At 35.7% G+C, this 24,546-nt stretch overlaps 1 long non-coding RNA gene across 1 annotated transcript; it reads right to left on the minus strand.

Annotated features, from left to right (window-relative positions):
• Positions 1-1,195: 1,195 nt before the first annotated feature.
• LOC113286985 lies at positions 1,196-4,641 on the minus strand. The gene is made up of 3 exons (XR_003329629.1): positions 2,820-4,641; positions 2,086-2,140; positions 1,196-1,398 (listed from the first exon to the last, which is right to left on the minus strand). It is a non-coding gene; the product is annotated as an uncharacterized LOC113286985 (long non-coding RNA).
• Positions 4,642-24,546: the final 19,905 nt, after the last annotated feature.

Consider the following 24,546-nt stretch of genomic DNA (forward strand, 5'->3'; position numbering starts at 1 on the left):
TTCCTATATTCACGTAATAAAATTCGCCCTGTTTATAAATAAGCCAAACGCATAATTGAACAACACAACATTAGTAATATTAACTGTTAGATATATTAGATCTCACGGTTGGCGAAATACGTCAAAAGGTTTTGTCAAAACCTTTCATTAGGGATCCTAACCCATATTATATCCTGGCTAGTTTGGGGCCTAGTGTGATTATTTGGGGCCTATGACTAAAAAACAAAAAGGTTCATTAAGAAGTAATTCCTAGAAACCCCTTATCCACCTATTTATGTTAATGTCTAATATATCCTTATTCATTAGCGGTTATTAATTAAGTTAGTATTAGTTAAATTAATTAGTGTTTGAGTTTGATTATAGTGTTAGGATTGGAGTATAAATTCATTTATTCTTCTAAGGTTTGGAGGGAAAAAAGAAGTAGAGGGAAAAAAGATTAGGAAAAAAAGACTAGGGTTTGTGATTTTCTTAGCAAAAATGAAACTTTATAATGACGATGAAAACTCTAGTAGTGATGAGGAAATGAGTGCATCAGATATTGGATGCTTCTTCTTTTGTTCCTTCCTTGTGGAACAAGAAATCCAGGAAACTTTCTAGATCTCAGTCTTAATTTCGATCCTACCGATTTGGATAATTTTTTGAATGAAGAAGAGCATGTCAACCACAGAATGCTTGAAGATATTATTCAAGCACAAGAACAATATCACCGGGAAGAAGAAGGTGATAATGCTTCCAATAGTCAGGTATGAGTTGTAACGATCTACAAACATGTATTTGCATGTCTCAATCGCCCAAAAAGGGAACAAATTTCAAAACTTTTACCCAAAATCGTTTTATTCAATAGAACCACGTAAACCGATTCTAGGTAAAATCCCCAAATTGGGAACAATAATCGGTCGTTGTTCATCACCATATAATCCGATTATACTTAATTTTTGGCGCGATGGGTAAGTGGCAATAATCAAGTAGGTTAAAATTATTCTTATATATATGTAAACAAGAATACTATAATATGCATCTTCGAGAAAATATAGCTAATATTAGACGGTCTTTATCTCGACGCGTTTGGATAATAGAAACAGAAGTCAGAAACCAAGATATTTTGTGTCGCGCCCCCTAAGCTAGCAGCTGACTAATCCAAGAGATTAACTAAATAAAGAGGCACTACGAATCTAATTCAAATACATAAACGTTCAATTAAGAAATCTGCTACAAAATTTATCCCGAAACTAACCCCGCTCAGAATGTATATACATGAACTTCTCTCAAATGAACATATATAATAGTCAATTGGTTTACAGATACAATAAATAACATAATCAACATAGCGGAAGTTAATTAATTAACAGAGTCAACACTTGGGGCTTTCGCTGCGCAACTCTGATCTGTCTCTGAAAACTGAAAGTGGAAATAATTAACATTTAACTTCTAAGTAATCATAAACAAGATTAATAAAAACAATAATGTTTCCCAGACATTAAATAGTGACCAAGTCACTGAAATACACAAACACGAATATGGAAAAGCTCTTTCTTCAAACAATGTATATTATGGTTGTGCAATTCCGAACTCGCTAATCCACACCTAATCGTAAATATGGATGTCGACAATCCCGAACTCGCAAACTGTCGACCGATATAAGCATAAAAGCTGAATTCATGTAGATATAAATGCGAAAGAGCATATCCTCACAGAAGTAAACAAACATGTATATGGACAAAATCCTTCTTCAAACAATGTATACTATGGTTGTGCAATTCCGAACTCGCAAATCCACACCTAATCGTAAATATGGATGTCGACAATTCCGAACTCGCAAACTGTCGACCAATATATCATAAAAGCTCTAGGTATAAATGTGAAGGAGCGTATCCTATATACCACACGTGAAAATCCTTATTTCCTATAACAATTCATATGACAAACATTACAAGTCCTTTCCAAACCATGGAAAGATTAACAAAATTAACAGTAATGCAATTTAAACAAAACATGGAATGCACACTAGACAATGCATGAGTTTGTTAAACATAAGCTTTTGTAAAAGAAACAACAATGGTTACAAAAGAGTCAATGTATTTCCACCTCTTTTGATGACAAGCCACGCCTACCTCGAGATCCACAATCCACTGGTTCATCCCTTGAATCAATCGTTATTAATAACTAACTGTTAATCACACAAGAATTCTAAGATTCTAGCCAAAATGGCTCACACAAGTATTATACAAGTCTTTCTAATGATTCTAGCCCCATTTAAGGTTCTACATCTTTTATTTATCTATCTTTAGCATATCTAAGGTTTACTAATTGAATTAGGTTGATTCTATAATCCATTAGACAGTCTTGTGAAGATATGCAACTTTGTATAAGAAACCAAATGTCTATTCAGACCATAAGTGGTCCAAAGACTATCATTAAGAATTCTGGCCAAAAGCCCAAGCCTTCTCAGCCAGCCCATTAAACTAAGGTCCAACACATCTGGGTCAACTAACAGTCTCTAACAGTCAGCAGGGTCAACAAATAGTCAACGTCAGTCACAGGTCAAGTCCAAAGTCAAAGGAGTCAAAGTATGGTCAACCTTCTAACTGGTCTGATCACCGAGTCAAATCACTAAATCGGTGATTCAATAGATCTGACTCAGTCAGATATACTGAGTCAGCTACATAAAAAAATCAGCTGAACTGACTGGGACGACTAATAGGTTTATCTCTATTGCAGCTACAAGAATATAATTAACTTGATTCTATACATATAACATTACACAAATCATTCACTTAAATCGAAATATTTAGTTCAATACAATTGTAGTTTAAGCTTACCTGCAATTGCAGTACAAGCAACACCCATTCTACAAATAATCCATTAGTTGCGGCCAAACTAAAGACTACTTCAACTGAACTCAGTTCAACACTATCACTTCCATCAAACCTCACTGCCAGAACTAACCTATACATCTCATACACCTCATGTACATTACCACCAACATTACAGCATCTTTCATCCTCTGATTCTTCCCAATAAACACTCACATACAAACATCAAAAGTGTATTTACTAAAGATTCATTCATTCCTGCAACAAGTTCTTATATTCATAATCACCACCACAATTTACAATAACTCCACTAATACTTCCACCTCCAACACCAGTTCTGAAATAACAACCGAAGCTACACTGCCTCTGCCTGCCCTTTCCAGTTCTTTATCTACACTACCACCAGGCTCATTTACTGCAACCATCTGAGCTAAACAAATTCTGCAAAGCCCTAAGCATTCATCTATAGCCACCATCACCAGCTGCAATAAAACAACCCCCGCCATATTCTCTTATATGTCTAGTACATATACCTTCACCACTAACTGTAAGACAATCATACACATCCTCCACTACATCCATCTAAAACTCCATATTCATTTACTTTTATTTCTCTTTCACTCTATAACTACCTTGCAAACATAACACCAACATCAACACCACAGTAAACCACCACAAACCAACTTAACCACTACCATTAACTCAATTCTAATCTGCAATAACAATTTGTCCTAACAAACATCTATACTCATCAATTCAGTTCAATTAGCTTTAACTTCAACTCATTACAGCACCACCAGATACTCAATTCCATTTCCACCAAATTTCAGACACAAATAACCACAATCATTATTATAACTCAGCCACCTTGTTTATCACAGAAGCATCCAACAGATCATTTCACTAACACCAACTTCTTGTTCAGTTCACTACAATTCTGTGCAAAATCTCTGTAACTCAACACCTCATAATCCATGAACTCAAATTTAAAAACATACAAGTATTACCAACTGAACTAAGAAGAACAATTACCTCTGCTACTTATAATATCCATTCATTCAACATTTACTCTTGACTTACATACTGCATCATATATCGTTCCATGTCCTGTGACTGAAAAACTACTACCTCCAATCTACAACTCAGACCCTTTCCTAATATCTTCATCCATTCTCAAACACATAATCTCAACCATATAAAAATATCAATACAAAATGTCAATTCAAAACTTACCCAAGTATCAACATCTTCTGAATTGTTGCTCCACTAACCTCCTCCACAGAAATACCAAATTAACCACAAACCCAACAATCTTTTTCACCTTCTTTAATTCTCAGAAACCCTAATTTCTAATTTGGGGAAGAACAAAAGTCTAATCTTCATAATTCTTCATGAACAACTCTATATCATCCAAATAACTTCACCCCATTCCTCAATAACCTAAACCCACTCCTTAATTCTTCTTAATCATTCTCTGAGAAACCCTAACTTTCTCGATCTTCATCAACACAACACCAAATCGTTGATTAAACAACAACCCTATTAATCTTCATCTATCAACAACTCAGTTAACCTATTAATTCTACACAAATTCAAAGATCAAACTCAAATCCCTAATTTCGCTTATCTGAATCATCCTTTTCCATACTTCCTTAATTCAGAGAACCTCTTGAATCAACACCTTCCTAGCTTCACTACTTTTACTAATATCTTAAGGATTAACGTACTCGATTCATAACTCAATCTTCAGAGAAGAAGAACAGGGGAAGATGAGCAGAAGAAGAAGAAATAAGAATGAAGAAAGAGAAATAAGAATGAGGAGAAAGAGAAATTATGAGTTATCTGCTTGATTTGGTTCGATAAGACCAACGACAGTGATAAATGCACTCTACCAAATGATATGGGAAGCCCAGGTTGGTCAGACGTCAAAATGACTAATATGCCCTTCATACTCATCCGATGATATCTTCTTCGCCTGGTATCCGCTTAATACGTTTGAGTAGTCCATTCTGCGCAACTTTTCGAGACCTATCTGACGATACTATTTTCGTATCTAAATCATTGTTATATTAGTTTCTATTAATTAACGTTCGTGTTAATCTAATCGAGTCATTATCAGCTAATTCGTCACTTGACCGGTCTAATAGCGTTGATGAGCTCGAGGGTCTTTACATTTTGCTTCATAAAAAGTCAATCTTTTCTTTTTAAAAGTCGTTTTGAAATTTTAACCCAAACTAACTTCTTGTTTTTTGATTTCAATAAATCAAAAAGCTATTTATGTGTGCATATCCAAACACGCTCTCGTTGATACTCACGAGGTTCGGGCATACCTAGATTAACGAGAATATATTTAAATTTGGTGGTCACTGCTAAATGGCGCCTACACGACTAACTGGAAAATGAGAATAAATAAATCATGTTCGAGAGATCTTTCGACCACCATTACTCCACGTGAAAAATAGCTACATTAATTCATACCTTCGCAATCGAAATATGGTGTGTGAAAATGCGGGGGTCTAACAACCACACCCAATAATTCGTTTAGCAATCTGAGAGGATTTACTCCAATATACTTTCTAGAGAATCAACTAGACAGTCAGAATCAATCTATAATAAAGTATATCAAAGAGTTTAATATTTCTAACTCTTAATTCAATCTGCAATCAGCAAATATAAATATGCAAGCCCGATTTAATAAGAGGAGTAACTTGAACTGTACCAAAGACCAATGTTCAAGTGTCAATCAATGTAAATCAACAACCAAAGGTTGGATATTCTAATTGATTGATTTTAACGCACAACCTGAGATATTTCAATTATATAAAAGAATATAATGCGGAAAAGAAATAACACAGACACCAGAATTTTGGTAACGGGGAAACCGCAATTGCTGAAAAACCCCGGGACATAGTCCAGTTTGAACACTACATTGTATTAAGCCGCTACAGACACTAGCCTATTACCAATTAACTTCGGACTGGACTGTAGTTGAACCCTAATCAATCTCACACTGATTTAACGTACAGTTGCGCTCCTTACATCTCTGATCCCAACAGGATACTACGCACTTGATTCCCTTAGTTGATCTCTACCACAACCAAGAGTGCTACGACCCAAAGTCGAAGACTTGATAAACAAATCCGTCTCACACAGGAAAGTCTTTAGGATTGAATAAATTTGTCTCCCACAGAAATACCCAAGAGTTTTTGTTCCGTCTTTTGATAAATCAAGGTGAACATGAACCAATTGATAAACCAGACTTATATTCCCTAAGAACAGCCTAGTATTATCAATCACCTCACAATAATCTTAATCGACTAGCGAAACAAGATATTGTGGAATCACAAACGATGAAACGAAGATATTTGTGACTACTTTTCTATCTTTCCTATCGGAGAAATAAATCTCAAGCCAATTTTACAATTGTACTCGTATGATAGAAACAACAAGATCAGATCACACAACTACAAGAGAAGTATTATCGGTTTACCTTCACAATCCCAATGAAGTCTTCAAGTCGTTAACCTACATGGTCTCGAGAAGAAACCTTAGGTTAAAGGAGAATCGACTCTAGCAATACAACTAGTATCACACAAGAGGTGTGGGGATTAGGTTTCCCAGTTGTTAGAGTTCTCCTTTATATAGTTTTCAAATCAGGGTTTGCATCCAAGTTACCTTGGTAACAAAGTATTCAATAATCACCGTTAGATGAAAAACCCGATTCAACCAAGATAATATCTTTCAACTGTTAGATCGAACTTAGCTTGTTACACAAAAATGAAATGTTCCATCATTTAGGTTTATGTAACCACACCCAACTGTGTACACTCATGTTAGCTCAAAAATGATCAACCAAAGTCAGCCATATGGTTACTCTCATATTAACCTTATTCATCTTAACCAGAACTAGTTCAAATTACTCAAATGAAACTAGTTAAAGAGTTGTTCAATTATATAATTGAAACCAAATCGGTTTGATTCACTTGAATCAATCATGAACATTATAGCCACGGTTTGCAAAGATTGCATTCCTTAAGATTTAAATGTTTAAGTTAATGAATATACCGATTTGACAAAATAACCAGCTTAAGTATGCGCACGGGTATGCGTACTTAAGAAACCGGATTTGAGTTTGTTAAGTTTCCAAACTCAGCAAAAATTCTCGGTTCGAAAACTTCCGCCAGTATGCGAACGGGTACGCTTACTTAAGGTGACTAGTTTTAGGAGTTTGTAATTCCCAAACTCCGCAGATATTTTCAGTTCGAAAACTTCTACCAGTATGCGTACGGGTATGCATACTTATGTTGTCTCCTTCACCAAACACACATATGCATACACTTGGTTCCCGGTTTTATGGATTTATACACTAAAGTGCGAACACACTATATATGATTATATCCAAAGATGGTTATATCATCAACTCTTAATTTCATTCACTGAAACTTTCTTAGAGGACATTATATAGTTGGTGTTCACAAACTATTTTTCGTTAAAGCAACTTTCAAGTAATTGAAATTATCATAATGAAACATTCCAAGGAAACACCAAATGATTATATCACACAAACCACGTTAGATGTAACTCGGCAATTTTTATATCATCTTATTCGGACTTTCGTCACGAATGTAGGATGAACATGGCTAAAGCGAAAGCTTTCCAACACATATTTCGAGAAATATATAAGCGAGATAAACTCAGCTCGAAATCTCAAATGTGTATAATAGAAAACTATACCGTAACACGACTTATGTCTCAATATAGGAGATAGAGTAGAAATAGACTTTCCAAGTGATATATGAGTGTAAGTCTCCACATACCTTTTGTTGATGAAGTTCCACAAGCCCTCCTTAGTAGTTCTTCGTCTTCAAATGATGAACGCCGAGAGATCTAAGTTTAACTACACTATCTATGTCCTAGTCCAAGACATCTATAAATAGGCTAGAAATCAAGACATATAGTTTTGATCACTAACATTGACAAACATGCTTGAGATAGCAACGCATGCAAGTTCAACCGCGCAATGCTCTAACAATCTCCCCCTTTGTCAATTTTAGTTACAAAACTATCAATACATATGGATTACAAAATAAATAAAAATGAAGCTTCTCATCCACATGCTTGATCTCCTTGGCATCTTCAACACTACTCGAAATCTTCGTCACTTCCAAGTACTCCAATGATCCCAAAGGTTGTAAATTTAGCATCATCGTTGTTGAGGATCCGTCGCTTATAACAATGAGAAAACAAATGCTCTCAATCATTGTTATACAGGGTCATAGTATTATTACTTAGTATTAAAGTTCGATTGTATCACAACTTTGAAAACAACAATACTATGGTGATATGTATCACTCCCCCTTAGTCAATAGTTTGACATGAAAACCACTCCCCCTTACATAATGATCCGTAAACCATATGTATTTGTAGTATGAACTACACATTAATTCTTCCCCCTTTTGTCAGTAAAATTGGAAAAGGTATAAAAATTAGTGGTATCCTAATGAAATTTCCACGGAGATGCTTCATGACCAAAAGAGAACAACATACCAACAAATTTAGATGCAATCATAAAGTCGAAGCTAAATGCATTCATCAAGGAGTTTATAAAGATACAATATAACCCCTAAAATATTCCACAGACGCACTCCCCACAAAGATATGGCGATTAAGCACAAGTTCAAAAGAAATCTCCCCAAAGGAACAACGAAGGCGACCTTGCTTTTACAAGAAAAGAAAGATTTCTTTGGACAAAATCAAATCACATGAAAACATGAATTTGAATCCAAAGTATTCAATTGAATTATCCATAAAACAATTCATGATTAATTCAATCAAAATGCACAATTAAATCAATCACAAGAAAACTCATAATTAATTCAATCGGAATTACACAACTAAATTAACCACAACGTGATCAATTCAATTGGTCATGCTCGACATAAGAGAACTTACAGAGCAACAACTAAAATAACCAAAAGAGAATGGTCAATTTAGTTGTCCATGCTCAAACATAAGAAACCTTAAGGAGCAACATAGTATATGCACAAAGATGTGGAACGGAGATCGACCAATACTGCGGAACATACAAGGATTCATTCTATCTTTCATCACTATTTTCATAATGACATATAACAGACTTAATCCTTGTGAACAAAAGTTCCATCCTTTCTCTTATGAAACTAGTGACCTAAAAGGCTTTAACTTTTTTTTTGTCAAAAGTTCATTTTATCTTTTAACAATACATTCATATCAACAAAATAGAGATAACTTTTGAATAAGTATGGGATAATCATAGTTCACGGACGCAAACACACATATCCCATAACAATTTGCAATATATAAAACCATAAAGATTAAAATTGCAAACATCATCTTCCAAGTAACTTAGAATTTAAATTAATAAATCTAAAAAACATGAAGATGAAAACGTTTGGAACTATCTATGTGTAATCACAATAATGACTATTCCAAACCCTAGTTATTATTCTAAACAAAAACAAGAATAAAAATTCTCATAAGAAGATTTACTAGTAAAAATCAAAGATCTTTGAGAACCTCATAACTTTCGATGAATCCATGAAAGAATGAATCACTTATTTCATTGATTCTTTTGACTGTGGATACTCCATGTTCGTGAGTTAGAATACAAACTTTACGATCAATAACCCGAGCAAGTTGTCTAGCCTTGACACAGTCCATGATGAGCTTCTTTTGATCCCGTATCAGAATGTTCTGATTAGCAAGGATTCTGTCCTGACCATCTAAGAGTTGGTTTATCTGCAGTTAAAGGTTTGCAAACTCGACCTTGGAATCATCCTGAAAACGAGTTAAATCCTTAATAGATTCATCAATCCAGGAGTTGTGCTCTTTCCATGCAAGCATCTTCTTTAGGACCAGGTCTTGAACAAAATCACGTCCTTGAGTGCCCTCCTCCATGTCAATACACACAATCTCTTGATATTTTGTTGAGTTCTCCATATAATTTTTCAAGGGATGGATCAATGCAATATATATGAGCATATATATGTAAGCAAGAAGAGACTTCTTAAACAGAAACCCTATGAACTCATGAAACATATGGAGGGACACAGACGTTCGTGGATTGGTTGCAAGATGGATTAAGGGAAATCCAATAAGTGGAAAGCACTAGGATGGCTCAAATAGTTTAAAGAAAAAACTTCAAACTAAATCCTGAGATCAATAGCAAAATCGAAAAATAATGAAAACGCATAAAGAACATACAACTAATCTTGAGGCTCCCACAATCATCATCATTTCATCTCTCAAGATAGATTCAAGGATGAGGGCACCTACAATTAGGTTAGAGAGTGAGACGTAATCTCACTACGAATTATGGGAGAAGAGTTGTACCTGTCTTTAGAGTATTTAAAATGTGTATTCCCTTCATTCCATAGATTATAACTCTTTCCAGAAGAATTTGTTATAAGCCTTTTTAAATATACATCAGAAGGATTTATCTGAGGATTAAGTCTAGGCCCTATAGAAACGAGTTCCAGAAGAGAAGAGAGGAAAGGTTTTCGTCTCCTAGACTTAGATGTACCAGACACATTCTTATAAGTGCAAGAATTTATACCAAACAGAGGAACACGCATCCTGTGATGATTTCTAGAAGAATAATCATCCTTATAAGAATTTTAGTTTTCTGTAGGGACACCATTCACAGATGAGAATGTATGACGACTTACTCCATTGATAGTAGAGAGAAGCATCTTACAAAGATGTGAGATTTGTTTCTTTCTAGCAAAGTAATGAAGAGCATAGTGATTCTTTTCCCACAGAAGGAACAACATCTTGGGTTAGAGATATGCTTGCCTTGATCCATAACTTCTTCTTCCAAATGCAAATTTTTCACAGTGAGTAATTCTTTAGAAGAACTATTCTGCACACTAGGTAAATCCTTGTGAGTATCAGAAGAAGGTGCAGAGGATGACTTATTCCTCAAAACAGAGTTTTCCTTTTTCAAGGTGTTACACTGTTCTCGGGCATATTGCAGGGAAGCAACAAGTTTCTCTTTTTCGACACGAAAACTGTTTATTTCTGATGAATAAGCCTTGACTAGACATTTTTCTCTAGCTAAGTTTTCTTTAACAGTATTTTCAAGCATACTAATCTTTTCACCCTGTAGAGTAGTTTCTTGAACCAGTTTTTCGATACTGTTAAAGAGAGATTTAATGAAGCTGTAGAGTTCATGTTCCCTTTCAAGAGTTTTCTCAAATTCATCAATAAGCTGATCATTCTTTTCTTCAAGATTCTTGATTTTAGAAGCTTGAAAATCAATAATTTCAGCAGATTTTTTTAAGGTTCTGGTGAGTTCCATTTCAGATTCTGACATGAGTTCACAAATCTTATTTTTCCCTCAGGATTCGGAAGAATCTACTAAGGAGCTATCCTTTAAGGCAAATCCAAGATTTTTGATGTAATCAGAATCTTTGGAAGACATATAGATATGCGTTATCTTGTGGGATACTTCGCAATTCCTCAGAACACAGATTGCTATAAACACAGACTTATGAGGTCTTTAATGTGTTTGCCTGCTCTGATACCAATTGAAAATGCGGGGGTCTAATAGCCACACCCAACAATTCGTTTAGCAATCTGAGAGGACTTACTCCAATATACTTTCTAGATAACCAACTAGAAAGTCAGACTCAATCTAGAATAAAGTATATCAAAGAGTTTAATATCTCTAACTCTTAATTTAATCCGCAATCAGCAAATAGAAATCTGCGAGCCCGATTGAATAAGAGGAGTAACTTGAACGGTACCAAAGACCAATGTTCAAGTGTAAATCAATATAAATCAACAACCAAAGGTTGGATATTCTAATTGATTGATATTAACGCACAACCTATGATATTTCAATAATATAAAAATATATAATGCGGAAAAGAAATAACACAGACACCAGAATTTTGTTAACGAGGAAATCGTAAATGCAAAAAAGCCCCGGGACCTGGTCCAGTTTGAACACTACATTGTATTAAGCCGCTACAGACACTAGCCTACTACCAATTAACTTCGGACTGGACTGTAGTTGAACCCTAATCAATCTCACACTGATTCAAGGTACAGTTGCGCTCCATACGTCTCTGATCCCAGCAGGATACTACGCACTTGATTCCCTTAGCTGATCTCACCCACAACCAAGAGTTGCTACGACCCAAAGTCGAAGAATTTATAAACAAATTTGTCCCACACAGAAAAGTCTATAGAATTGAATAAATCTGTCTCCCACAGAAATACCCAAGAATTTTTGTTCCGTATTTTGATAAATCAAGGTGAATATGAACCAATTGATAAACTAGACTTATATTCCTGAAGAACAGCCTAGTATTATAAATCACCTCACAATAATCTTAATCGACTAGCGAAACAAGATATTATGGAATCACAAATGATGAGACGAAGATGTTTGTGACTACTTTTATATCTTGCCTATCGGAGAAATAAATCTCAAGCCAATTTTACAATTGTACTCGTAAGATAGAAACAGCAAGATCAGATCACACAACTATAAGAGAAGTAGTATCGGTCTGCCTTCACAATCCCAATGAAGTCTTCAAGTCATTAACCTACATGGTCTCGAGAAGAAACCTAAGGTTAAAGGAGAATCGACTCTAGAAATACAACTAGTATTACACAAGAGGTGTGGGGATTAGGTTTCCCAGTTGTTAGAGTTCTCCTTTATATAGTTTCAAGTTACCTTTGGTAACAAAACATTCAATAATCACCGTTAGATGAAAAAACTGATTCAACCAAGCTAATATCTTTCAACTGTTAGATCAAACTTAGCTTGTTACACACAAATGAAATGTACCCTCAATTTGGTTTATGTAACCATACCCAAACTGTACACTCATGTTGGATCAACAATGATCAACCAAAGTTAGCCACATGGTTACTCTCATATTAACCTTATTTATCTTAACCATAACTAGTTCAAATGACTCAAATGAAACTAGTTAAAGAGTTGTTCAATTGTATAATTGAAACCAAATCGGTTTGATTCACTTGAATGAATCATGAACATTATAGACATGGTTTGAAAAGATTGCATTCCTTAAGATTTAAATGTTTAAGTTCATGAACATACCGATTTAACAAAATAACCAGCTTAAGTATGTGTACGGGTATGCGTACTTAAGCAACCGAATTTAAGTTTGTTAAGTTTCCAAACTCAGCAAAAATTCTCGGTTCGAAAACTTCCGCCAGTATGCGTACGGGTACGCATACATAAGGTGACTAGTTTAGGAGTTTGTAATTCCCAAACTCAACAGATATTTTCGGTTCGAAAACTTCTACCAGTATGCGTACGGGTACGCGTACTTATGTTGTCTCCTTCACCAATTTTATATACGCACATATGCATACACTTGGTTCCCGGTTTTATGGATTTATACACTAATGTGCGAACACACTATATATACTTATATCCAAAGATGGTTATATCATTAATTCTTAATTTCAATCATTGAAAATTTCTTAGAGGACATTATATAGTTGGTGTTCACAAACTATTTTTCGTTAAAGCAACTTTCAAGTTATTGAAATTATCATAATGAAACATTCCAAGGCAACACCAAATGATTATATCACACAAACCACGTTAGATGTAACTCGGCAATTTTCATATGATCTTATTCGGACTTTCTCACGAATGTAAGATGAACATAGCTAAAGCGAAAGCTTTCCAACACATATTTCGAGAAATATATAAACGATATAAAATCAGCTCTAAATCTCAAGAAATATATAAGCTAGATAAACTCAGCTCGAAATCTTAAATGTGTATAATAAAAAACTATATTGTAACACGAATTATGTCTCAATATAAGAGATAGAGTAGAAATAGACTTTCCAAGTGATAGATGAGTTTAAGTCTCTACATACCTTTTGCTGATGAAGTTCCACAAGCTCCCTTTAGTAGTTCTTCGTCTTCAAATGATGAACGCCGAGAGATCTAAGCTCAACTACACTATCTATGTCCTAATCCGAGACATCTATAAATAGGATAGAAATCAAGACATATAGTTTTGATCACTAACATTGACAAACGTGCTTGAGATAGAAACGCATACGAGTTCGACCGAGGAATGCTTTAACAGGGTCCACAAGCGCGATTTCAGTGGTGAAGAAATACATCCTAAATAGAAGAGCTTACCCCTAGAAGATTGGCAGAAACGACCGATCGCGTTTAGTGCCGAAGACGCCCTAGGAAGTGGAGAGTCCCACACATAAAGTATAATCATAACTATGACGATTGAACTAGATCAAAGGAATATACAAAGCGCGAAGAATGAGATATCAACTTGGGTGGTCGCGATCCAATCTTAGTAGATAGCGAAAGTTCAGTTGAGTGAGCCATTGTGCAAGCAAACTCTCAATCCAACCTTCGTGATAGTCTGTACTAAAAATTCCCGAGAACTTGTGGCCCAGTTGATTTCGAAGAACATTCACTCACTATTAAGTTTTGCGGGGACTATCAATCTCTGCACACCCTTAGAAACTGACTAAGAAATATAGATTGTATAATTATATATGGAGCCTTAAAGGATGAGTGCAATAACTTGGATTTGTGTGGAAGTTATCAGCTAAGATGATCACTCAATTTGAGCAAGAAAACTCTCAAGAATGTGTGGCCCAAGAAAAGACGTTAGGGTTTTCAGAAGACGTTTTAGTGAAAAAATTCTCACAATTCTTACGCGTGCTTAGGGCCGGTCTAGTAAATGCCATTTGCATAGTTAGAAAGACGAATAATATGAAGTCTAAGAATCTTCGACCATATTGTATTAGGCTTGGTGGGGACTATCAATCCCTATGTGCCGAGCATAGGTCCTGCGAAACTAAAGAAGAAATGTGGATAATATATTATATACAGAGCCATAAAGGATGAGTTTAGTAAGTTTGATTTGTATAGAAGGTAGTTTTGTTGCGTTGATAGTCGCCCTTTCTCCATTTATCATTCTTATCGACCTTTACATCCTCTGTTCCATTCTTTAGGTGTCCAGAAGCAGCTGACGACTGCGAATGCTCCCATTCAAGATCTCGAAAGTTTGAACCAGGCTCAAGCGCTTCAACATGCAGATTCACAGCTTCAACTAGAAGGTGACATCGAGGGTCTGAAAACACAGCTCAAGTGGGACAAGGAATATTACGGTAACTGGGCAAAGGATCAAGTAAACCAAGCTTTTGATGTAGCTGAATCTTCTGAGATGATGAAGCCTGGTGAAAAGTTCAAACGCTATTGATGATGATACCTCACTTGTCCATGGATATCCTTAAGTTTCCTTGTGAAGATTCTGCAACCCTTTATCTCGAGCGAAGTGGTCTTTTTTTTTTGGTAATCACTATTCGAAATGTGTGTGGCTTTACAGTGATCTTGGATGAAATATGCCACATTTTGTAGGATCTGTAACCTTTTTATCTAGTCTAATCTATGGCCTCAGAAAACCAGTTGTTTTTTTGTCCCCTTTGCTTGTTTTCAGTAGAGGAACAAACACAGTAATCAACGCTATGAAATTTGATAAGATTGATCACTTACTATTTTGCGAGGTGAGGTGATGTGGATTTATTGAAGATAATTTTACCCAAACTAATGTTGGGAATGTTGTCGGGGAATCACAAATTTTGAGTGATAATCACATTTTGGTAGTATTATTGTCTCGATATCGATTTTGTCAATAGACGATCACTTTTGGTAAGAGAACTTATAGATGGATAAACAAAAGATTGTGGTGTATTGGGGTACCCTCGTCTTTTCAATTGGTATCAGAGCAGGCAAACACGAAAAGATCTAACAATCTGTGTTTGGTGCGGTCCAACCTATAAGATTTTAATCTAATGGCTGATTCACTTAACATAGTAGCAGGATTTGACTACTTCAAAGACTCGTGGTGGAAGACACGAATGAAGTATATAATACTCTTGCTCGTAAATATGTTAGGAATTGGGATTAAACCTATGTATGTCTTGAATTACTTACATACTTCCCTGGTTATCATAGAATTGTATCTCATGGTATTGATTACTAACCAGCTTAGTAACGATGATACATTATTCTTTGTGACATATTTTATATCGAAAATGTCCAAGATTCCACATAAGGTATTTCTATGTATGAACCATGACTATTTGTTCTTGAAAAATCTGGGATCTTAAATATATTTTTGATTGGTCGCCCAAATATATTTGTACACATTTTCAGATCTAAGACTGTCAATGTATCGCTGATTAGGATACGATTTTGGGGTCTTTTTAATATTACAAAGAATAATTTTTCTGTTAATAATTCTACTAACAATGGATTAATTCATACACCCCACAATTGTTTTAATGAAGCAAGTGATCTCTTAAAATATTACTGGATTTATGATTCTAAAGATATGTTTTGTAAATATCTTGTTATGTTCAATGTTTCTTTTGTAAACTCTACTGAAGAATTCTTAAGTGAATTTCAAAAATTATCTTTTGGTAAATATAGAGTTAACAAACACTTGGATATAAATATAGAATTGATCTATAATATAGATCCGGTCCAAGAAAAATCGGTTTTCCGAAAGGAAGACCTAGTTGCAAAATCGGTTTTGTTCCCGCACAAAACAAGGTTACCGATTTTGGAAGGATTTCCTAAAACTTGTTATTTCCGAAAATTGTTATATTTACTCCCTATAAAAGAAGATTATTTTGTGTTGTTTGTGCAAACATCCTAGGAGATTGTTTTTGGAACCATAAATAGGGTTTCCTATAAATCTTCGATTGTTGGAAATATGAGAAAAAGGAAGTCAAAAGATAAACCATCTGAAACTGACAATCTGGAATTGAATCCATATATTCCTTTTGGCGATTATGAGAAAATCAAGTATTCTCACTTGATCAAAGAAAAACATGAACTTACAAACTTCGTGAATAGTACATGTTTTGAGAAATATCAAGATTTAAAAGCAGTTAATTTCACTGTTGAAAAAAGATTCGATTCAGATGTTTCAGAAAGCAAATATGTGAAGTTTGTTTAAGACCGAAACTGGGGAAATTTGTTTGGCTTTGAAAAATACTCACCTGATATAGTAAGAGTTTTCAATGCTAATATTCATAATATTGATCATAAGAATCTTACTTTTAGCACTCTTGTTGGCTACACTTTTCACCAAGTCAATAGAAACATGATATCAGAAATCAGCAAGTACATTGTAAAAGGAAATCATATGATTACTGGTTTTGAAATTGAGCACGATAACATTTCAAAACGTATCACTGGAAAATATGTTGGCTGGAAGAGTGGAAGAATGCTAACCAAAGAAATACCTTTTTACTTAAGGGTTTTCGGAAAACTTGCAATAGCTACCCTCTTTGCTTGCACAAGAGATACATCACAATGGGACAAGGAATTTTCTGAGTTCGTATACTTCCTTCTTAAAGGAGATAAGAAAATTGATATATGTGGAATGATTATAAATCAAATGATCAAGATCTTTGAATCTATTAATACCACGTCCCAAAGAAATCTTGGATATCCCTGTCTCATCACCAGCTTGTGCGAAAACACCATGGGAAATAACTTTGGAGATGAAAGAGCTACTAAAACAGTAACTCATGGAATTATCAAGAAAATGATTAAAACTCGAAAAGAAAGAGGAGTTATTGTTTCAACCGATCAAATCTACAACAATGGAGATATCTTGTTCCATATATTGCATCTTGGTTAACGATTGAGTTGTACTCAAAAACAGTTAGCCTACGCTGCCCGAGATGATCAGAAAACTCTTCAAGAAATCTTAGAGATCAATGCTGAGTTCTTAAGAGGAGAAGTGGACCAATACTCTGAACAAGAAATCTTAGAGATCAATGTTGAGTTCTTAAAAGAAGAAATAAAAGAAATTCGGATGAAAGGAGAACACTGCAAAATAATCATCAAGGAGAACAATGGAGAAAAAAAATTCGGTGCAGAAATAAAAGCCAAACACAAATAAGAAGAAACACATGGCGTCAACAGTGCAATTCTATCATATCAACCGCGAAGGACGTTGAAGAATTTCATGGAAAAATACTAAGGTGGGTCTGAAAATGCGGGAGTCTAACAACCACACCCAACAATTCGTTTGGAAATTTGAGAGGACTTACTCCAATATACTTTCTACAGAATCAACTAGACAATCAGACTCAATCTAGAATAAAGTATATCAAAGAGTGTAATATCTCGATGTCTCGATTTAATTCTTACTCAAGCAAATAGAAATCTGCGAGTCTAATTAAATACAAGAGAGATAACTTGAACGGTACCAAAGACCTATGAATCTTCAAGTGTCAATCAATATAAATCAACAACCAAAGGTTAGATATTCTAATTGATTGATCTTAACGCAAAACCTATGATATTTCAATAATATAAAAAAATATAAAATGCGGAAAAGAAATAACACAGACACCAGAATTTTTTTAACGAGGAAATCGTAAATGCAAAAAAAAAACCGGGACCTGGTCTAGTTTGAATACTACATTGTATTAAGCCGCTACAGACACTAGCCTAATACCAATTAACTTCGGACTGGACTGTAGTTGAACCCTAATAAATCTCACACTGATTCAAGGTACAGTTGCACTCCTTACGTCTCTGATCCCAACATGATACTACGCACTTGATTCCCTTAGCTGATCTCACCCACAACCAAGAGTTGCTACGACCCAAAGTCGAAGACTTGATAAACAAATTTGTCTCACACATAAAAGTCTATAGGATTGAATAAATCTGTCTCCCACAGAAATACCCAAGAGTTTTTGTTCCGTCTTTTGATAAATCAAGGTGAACAGGAACCACTTGATAAACCAGACTTATGTTCCCGAAGCACAACTCAGTATTATCAATCACCTCACAATAATCTAAATCGTATGATGGCGAAACTAGATATTGTGGAATCACAAACTATGAGGCGAAAGATGTTTGTGATTACTTTTCTATCTTGCCTATCGGAGAAATAAATCTCAAGCCAATTTTGCAATTGTACTCGTACGATAGAAACAACAAGATCAGATCACACAACTACAAGAGAAGTAGTATCGGTCTGGCTTCACAATCCCAATGAAATCTTCAAGTCGTTAACCTACAGGGCCTCGAGAAGAAACCTAAGGTTAAAGGAGAATCGACTCTAGCAATACAACTAGTATCACACAGGACGTGTGGGGATTAGGTTTCCCAGTTGTTAGAGTTCTCCTTTATATAGTTTTTAAATCAGGGTTTGCAATCCAAGTTACCTAACAAAGCATTCAATATTCACCGTTAGATGAAAAACCTGATTCAACCAAGATAATATCTTTCAACTGTTAGATCAAACTTAGCTTGTTACACACAAATGAAATGTACCCTCATTTTGGTTTATGTGACCGTACCCAAACGTGTACACTCATGTTGGCTCAACAATTAGTTAACCGATGTTAGCCATATGTTTACTCTCATATTAACCTTATTCATATTATCCATAACTGGTTCAAATGACTCAAATGAAATTAGTTAAAGAGTTGTTCAATTGCATAGAAGAACACAATTGAAACCAAATCGGTTTGATTCACTCGAATCAATCATGAACATTATAGCCGCGGTTTTCAAAGATTGCATTCCTTAAGATTTAAATATTTAAGTTCATGAACAGACCGACTTGACAAAATAACCAGCTTAAGTATGTGAACGGGTATGCGTACTTAAGCAACCAGATTTGAGTTTGTTAAGTTTCGAAACTCAGCAGAAATTCTCGGTTTTCGAAAACTTCCACCAGTACGCGTACGGCTACGCATACTTAAGGTGACTAGTTTAGGAGTTTGTAATTCCCAAACTCAACAAATATTTTTGGTTCGAAAAATTCCTCTAATATGCGTACGGGTACGCATACTTAAGGTGACTAGTTTAGGAGTTTGTAATTCCTAAACACAACAGATATTTTCGGTTCGAAATCTTTTACCAGTATGCATACGGGTACGCATACTTATGATGTCTCCTTCACCAATTTTGTATACACACACATGCATACACTTGGTTCCCGGTTTATGGATTTATACACTAATGTGCGAACGCACTATATATGCTTATATCCAATGATTGTTATATCATCAACTCTTAATTTCAATCATTGAAACTTTCTTAGAGGACGTTATATAGTTGTTGTTCACAAACTATTTTTCGTCAAAGCGATTTTCAAGTTATTGAAATTATCATAATGAAACATTCCAAGGCAACACCAAATGATTGTATCACACAAACCATGTTAGATGTAACTCGGGAATTTTGATATGATCTTATTCGGACTTTCGTCACGAATGTAAGATGAACATGGCTAAAGCGAAAGCTTGCCAACACATATTTCGAGAAATATATAAGCGAGATAAACTCAGCTCGAAATCTCAAGAAATATATAAGCTAGATAAACTCAGCTCGAAATCTCAAATGTGTATAATAAAAAACTATATTGTAACACGAATTATGTCTCAATATAAGAGATAGAGTAGAAATAGACTTTCCAAGTGATAGATGAGTTTAAGTCTCTACATACCTTTTGCTGATGAAGTTACACAAGCTCTCTTTAGTAGTTCTTCGTCTTCAAATGATGAACGCCGAGAGATCTAAGCTCAACTACACTATCTATGTCCTAATCCGAGACATCTATAAATAGGATAAAAATCAAGACATATAGTTTTGATCACTAACATTGACAAACGTGCTTGAGATAGCAACGCATACGAGTTCGACCGAGAAATGCTTTAACAGGGTCCACAAGCGCGATTTCAGTGGCGAAGAAATACATCCTAAAGAGAAGAGCTTACCCCTAGAAGATTGGCAGAAACGACCGATCGCGTTTAGTGCCGAAGACGCCCTAGGAAGTGGAGAGTCCCACACAGAAAGTATAATCATAATTATGACGGTTGAACCAGATCAAAGGAATATACAAAGCGCGAAGAAGGAGATATCAACTTGGGTGGTCGCGATACAATCTTAGTAGATAGCGAAAGTTCAGTTGACATACTGTTATACCATACATTTATACAACGATTCAAGTCTCTCCCCACCAGGATACAACATTTTTGGATTCAATGGTGTGGCGACAAAACCTAAGGGAGAAATCACAGTGATTATTCCTATAAATCACTACAGGCGACGGTAACATTTAGTGTTGTGCATGTAGACACACCCTAAAACGCAATTATAGGAAGACCATGGATACATGGGGTATGAGGGGTAGCATAAACTTTCCATCAGTGCATTCGCTTTTCTGTTGCTGACGAGATAGGAGAAATCAAGGGTGACATTACACATGCGAAAAAATGTCAGAACCTTAGAGTACAACATAATGAAGGGAGAAAGAAAAGAAAGAAAGAAAAGAAGAAGAAAGTGAAAGAGGCAGAGAAGTAGAAAGAATTCAAAATTTACATGGTAAAGGAAGCTGAAGGAAAAGGAATCCCAAGCGAAAACCCAGAAAAAGAAGGAGAGCCACTACACCAACTAAAGGAACCACACCACAAGGAGAACCCATGCCAAGTTTTATTGTTGAAGAGCCCACGAAAGAAATCAACCCGGGGACGGAGGATAAACCAATAATAGCGAAGATAAGGACCACAATGGAAGAAGTAGAAGAAGAGAAGCTAGTGCGACTGCTGAAAGATTATTGTGATGTTTTCGCGTGGGGAATGGGAAAAATGCCTGACATATATTCTTTTATTGCTTGTCATAGACTATCTATCAGTCTGACAACAAGGCAAGTGAAGCAGAGGATACGGAAAATAGCAACGGCATATCACGAACAAATAGAGGTATAAAACTACAAAAAATGATCGAATCAAGGATAATAAGATCCGCAAAGTACGCCGAATGGTTCGCAAACATAGTGGTTGTACCAAAGAAGAACAAGAAGATGCGCATATGCATTGATTTCACCGACCTAAACAAATCTTGCCCAAAAGATAGTTACCCGCTACCAGACATCCCTCAAACGGTGGAATCAGTCATAGGGTGTGAAAGAATATCGCTAATGGACAACTACTCAGGGTACAATCAAATACCCTTAGCGGAGGTATATCAAGAGAACACAAGATTCTTAGCACCAAGGGGTCTGTACTACTACACCAGAATGCTTTTTGAATTAAGAAACACGAGAGCCACAAACCGACGCATGATGGAAAAAGTATTCAAGCCATGAATACCCAGTACTTTAGATGTTTATGTCGATGACATGTTAGTCAAAAGCAAGAAGTTATAAGATCATGCGAAAGAACTGAAGGAAATATTCGAACAAATGAAGATAAATCCCGCGGAATGTATCTCTGGAGTCGCGCCTGGGAAGTTTCTGGTTTACGTCGTCTCAAAAGAAGGAATTCAAGTCGAACCAATTAAAGTACAAGCTATTTGCGAAATGCCTTCACCTGCTACTGTCAAGGATGTGCAAAAACTAAACGGTCTGATCACGTCCCTAGAACGGTTCATTTTGCGTTCGTCTGACAAATACAAGGACTTTTTTAACATATTGAAGAAAGAAAGTAAGTTCGCGTGGAAGTAAGAATACGAAACTGCCCTCCAAAACATAAAAGACTGTATGGCGGATCTGTCAATGCTGCAAAAGACAGAACCAAATGAAGAGTTATTGATATATCTCACCAAAACACAATACGCCCTCAGTACAATGCTGCTCCAATCAGATAAAGGAGCGAAAAATCCGATTTGATACATCAGGAAAACCTTCAACTCCGCCGAACTAAATTACACCAAGATAGAGAAGATGATACTGGCACTGATTTACGCGACTCAAAAACTTCGTACCTATTTACACACACATAAAGTTAAGGTACTGACTAAAACGCCCATTGAGTCTATGCTGAAATCCTCCAAGAGAGTGGGGCGAATTGAAAGATGGAAAATGCACAAATCGAGCAATTCGTAATAACCTATGAAGTCTTATCTTCGCCAAGATCTCAAGTAATAACTGATTTCATTGCGGAATTCCGATGAGAAGAAGATGACGTCGTGAATGAGATGATGGACGTTGATGAAGATTGCACATACCCAGAAGACTTGATAAAAGAAGACAACCCCAAAAGGTGGGAAATTTTATTGGATGTATCCATGATAGTCAAGGAAATAGAATAGGCATCGTCTTCACTTCACCCACGGGAGAAAGACTAGTATGCAATTTTTGATTGGAAAAAAATGAAACAGAATACGAAGCAGTGATACATGGACTAAGATTTGCGGTGGAAATGGGATTGAGCGATATTAGACTTACCAGTGATTCGCAGCTAGTTTTTCACCATATGGATTGGAGATACAAAGTGAATGATCTCGCACTACAAAGATATTCGCAGTAGCAAAATATTATTCAGATCGCATCCCAAATATCATCTGGAAAAACATATGCCGAAAGGATAACCGGTATGACGATGCACTGGCATTCATTGCATCAGGTGACTATTAGAGGAGGAGGAGAAGCCATACCAGAGGGATTTCAAGACAAAGTGCATGCAGATGGAGAGAGAAATGTGAGAGGTGGGTAGGGTGATCTTCCATAACAGTGTGAATCATCCAATACTAGCTACCTCCCTTCTGGAAAAAAGGTACTATGACTTTTTCATTTTAACCTAAAAATTAGAGCTGTCAATTTTCAACCCGGACCGCTGGTTGGACCTAGCTTGGCTTGTTTCAACCCGGCTCGGTTTGTCCCGTTGGCTAAACAAACCGGGTTAGGGTTAGCATATCTAGTCCTAGTAGAAAACAAGCCGGGCTAGGGTCAATCCGCGGGCTAGCTGCCAACCCGTGAGTATATGCTCATATAGTCATATGTCTGGTTTTAGGGTTGATGTGAAACACAAAAATATTTTTCCCCTGATATCATTTTAGATTTTTCAATAATCTCAAATTTATATCTTATTTACTCTTGAATGCCAACCAATAAATTCAGATTTACATTCAATAAAATCAAAGAAGCCCACACCTAAGAAATAAAAAACACATTTTACGCTTATTATGTACATATTAATAAATAACAATTAGTGATTAAATCCTTCGTATTATTTTAGATTCATCAATCCCTTCACATTCCATATCAATAAAATAGAGAAATCAAATCCAGAATAAATTGATTCATTAGCACCAGAAAAATTAAATTATTTGTAAATAGAAATACTTGAATTTTGTGTTGCTTAGTAAAACAAGCCAACCCGTCTAGGGCTAGGGTTGTCATTTTGAGCTTGTAGATGAATAGTATTAGGGTTAGGGCTGACCCTAACCCGCCAACGGGTTAACAAGCTAGGAATGTGTTGACAGCTCTATAAAAATAGATTAAATTGAAAAAATGATAGTAATTCTTTTCCAGAAATAGATGCAGTATAAGTTAACTATGTGATCCCGGTATTCTTTAAACAACTTAAAAATGATGCACTCTGATCCGTGTTTGCCTTTGATGTCCTTGCTTTTGAAGTGTTATAGCCGCTATCCGGGCAGCAACACAAGTCAATGCCGACCATCAGCATGCCTATCAGACATCACTCACATGGGGGTTGAAGCGGATTGTCATTCCAAGGGAAAATAATGCCTATACAAATGGAGCGAGAGGTACCGGATCCGCATCCGCATCCGATAAGCTAAAATCCGAACTCTATTGGATATTACTACTACTAGTGTGGGCTTGCATCTAGATCCAAGTTCAGTTTCCCTGTGTATAGTTATACACAAATATCATTGCCC

This window comes from Papaver somniferum, chromosome 6 (assembly GCF_003573695.1).
Source record: "Papaver somniferum cultivar HN1 chromosome 6, ASM357369v1, whole genome shotgun sequence".
NCBI classification, from domain to species: domain Eukaryota; kingdom Viridiplantae; phylum Streptophyta; class Magnoliopsida; order Ranunculales; family Papaveraceae; genus Papaver; species Papaver somniferum.